The sequence below is a fragment of the Microtus pennsylvanicus genome, chromosome 10, assembly GCF_037038515.1.
Source record: "Microtus pennsylvanicus isolate mMicPen1 chromosome 10, mMicPen1.hap1, whole genome shotgun sequence".
NCBI lineage: Eukaryota > Metazoa > Chordata > Mammalia > Rodentia > Cricetidae > Microtus > Microtus pennsylvanicus.
The window spans coordinates 79,729,082-79,732,091 of record NC_134588.1 but is presented as its reverse complement, the minus strand read 5'-3'; positions in this window follow the sequence as shown (position 1 = coordinate 79,732,091).

The window sequence follows — 3,010 nt, the reverse complement described above, 5'->3', positions numbered from 1 at the left end:
AAGCTCTGTGACACTGGGGAATCTGAAGGTGTTCAGGGACACAACTGCCTTGGGAGCAGTTAAAGGTGGAAAGCAACAGTTAATCTGTGCGTTAGCTCTGGGACGCCATAGCAAAACACCTGAAGCAATAACTATTTTAAAAGATGGGCTTATTTTTAGAACATATCTGTTCAGCTATAAAAATAATATATAAAAATAGCACCTACTTCTATAATAGTAGCCAATTAAATCACATTTTAAAAATATTAGATTTCTAAAACTAAGCATAAAAATTTCAGACTGTTTTTTTCTCTTTGTTTTTTTCCCCAGTTAATTCCATTTTTTTTAATTTTTTAAATTTATTTATTTATTAAAGATTTCTGCCTCCTCCCCGCCACCACCTCCCCCACAGAGTCTAATTAGAACTGCAGGCTGCATAGGTATAGGGCCAGCACAGAGTGTGGGCCGCACCCATCCACAAAGCATTCTGTCCCCCAGCAACCACAGCTGCCAAGAGCTCCCAACTAGGAGAGAGGGGTTTTAGCAGCCTCTTCTCCATCCAGGTTTTGACTCACAGTTCTGAAATCTCCAAAATTAGGTGGTTTTATTTGGTTGGGACTTTTTAGGAAGGTAGAACTTCCAGTCAGCATCTGGTGGGCTGGCATAGCTCACAAGCCAGGAAAAGAAATGGAAGTGATTGCGGGCTCATCACCCCTTAAAGGATGGCTCAGTAAGAAAAGATTTTCATTAGGATACATGTTGTTACCTTGGAAACCAGGATCTTTCATCTATCGCATAACAATCTGCATCAAAACTAAGAAGTTGCACATTGTTCTTTCAAAATTGAAAAGCAAGCCATGCGCTGGAAGAAGATACTGTCACGCCTGACAAAGGTCCTAGTGTGCAAAATACACAAAGTAAATGGGCCAATACGAAAGGATAAGCACCTGGGATGGAGAAAGAACACATACACACAGGCTCTTCTGTAGCAAAAAGTTTAATTATTCAAAAAAAACCAAAACAAAAAAAATAAAGTCAGATATGAGGGGGTGAAAGCTGAGGGAACAGAGTGGCCAACCATATCACTCCTGTCTCCACCTCCCTAGTGCTGGGATTAAAGGCATGGGATCCCAAGTGCTGGGGTCACCTTTGTTTGATCTCTCTCTCTCTCTCTCTCTCTCTCTCTCTCTCTCTCTCTCTCTCTCTCTCTCTCTCTCTTAGACTGAAGTGACATCGTTGTAGCCCAGGGTAGCCTTGAACTAACAGAGATCCCTCTGCCTCTGATTCTCTGGAGTCCTGGGATTAAAAGGTGTGTGCTTCCACTCCCTGGCCTGTAGCAGTTTAATGTTACACATTGATCTTCAGGCTTTGTTTGTTAAAACACAAAATATCACCACACTCTTCGAAGTCGATAAGTGCCCAGGTCAGGTGAACAGATGGCCAGTCCACTTAGCAATGGAAAAAAGGCAGATTAAGGTCACAGTCTAAGAGATATCTATCCAATGAGAAAAACTGTAAAACTATGACAATAAGAACTATCATGGAAGATGTGATGAGAACTCCAATGTGATAAAACAAGTATCCTAAATTTGATCAATTTCAACATGTTACTTATTTGAGGTACTCGTTAAAGACAACAACAAAAGAAAATATAAGATTTCTTTAGGTTGTTATGTATTGAGATCTATTTTAGAATTAGTTAGAGGAAAGGTTTCGATTTTTACTGTCTTTCATAAGCCATACTGTCCTATAAAGAAAAGTGAGCATGGTATTTCGAAACGTGATTTCCCTCACGCTCTGGCTGGTTCTGAATCCCTTATGAAGGCAGTTGTCTGGTGCTGGCACCGTCTCTCCACACCATGCCCCCTCTGCCACCCCAGCTACTTTAATACAGAAGGGTGAAGATAAGGGTGAGCCCACCCACACTCCTCTCTCAACCTGGACAGGCTGGTGAAGCTCTGACCAGAAGACAGCATAAATGACACTGTGCCTGCAATGATGTCATAAAGGGCCCCACATCTCAAACTGCTCACAGCAGACCTTGTCCCCTCAAGCGCTTGAGCCTCCATGAAGAAAGTTCATACCCACTGATGCTGTAAAGAGGCTCAAGTCACAAGAAGAGTCCATAGGCTAAGGCTTCATGACTATTCCAATTGAGTCCCACCCTGGAATTCCTTAACGCTGGTGCCACAGGGGACAATGAGGAAGCCTCCAGACAATTCCAGTATCTGCTAGTGATTGGCACTTCCCAGGTTTCTTTTCCTAGGGGCCTCCTACTCTACCTTTCCTGAGGGACTGACCCACTTAACTCGAGATCACAATAAAATGGTTAAGTCATCCGTTGGGCCACTTGTCACATGGCAGTGGATGGGGGATCTCTCCCCACACACAGGGGACACTGGCAGCAGTCCACAATCTCCATCTCTTGCCTGCTGATTTCAGGATCCACAACTGGCCTCCCATTTTCCACACCTTATGAGATTATGAGGTCGATTACATTCAAACTACCACAAGGACCAAATGAAGTCCAGTTAGGAGACTTTGAAAACTATAAAGCATGCCAAGAAACTTGAATGAAGCCTGGGTGCATAACACAGCAGACAGACATATTTCAATGATGTCACAGAGCACTCTCACAGGCATCAAATCTATTTTTTTATTCTAATGCTGGGCATCAAATCCAGGGCTTTGCACTTGTGTACACAAGCTCTGTATTTGTGAGCTACCTCTCTAGTTTCATAAGCACTTTAGTAGCCCAGATTGGCCATTGGTGTCTTGATTGCTTTGTCCACGGTAACTAGTGAGCTCAGCCACCTTTTCAGTTAACAAAACACCTGGGTTCCTTGAGGGCATCCCCTAAGGATGCCCTCCCTGTGAGGGGCTAGGATTAGAGACCCATGACTGCCTCTTGTCACTGTCAGCATAAAGGCAGGTCACAAAGTAACCATGCCAACCTTTCTATCCATCACGTCAGCTACTTGTGACCTACCACAGCATCTCTAGAGCTAGAAAGGCCACAGGGACAGGCAGC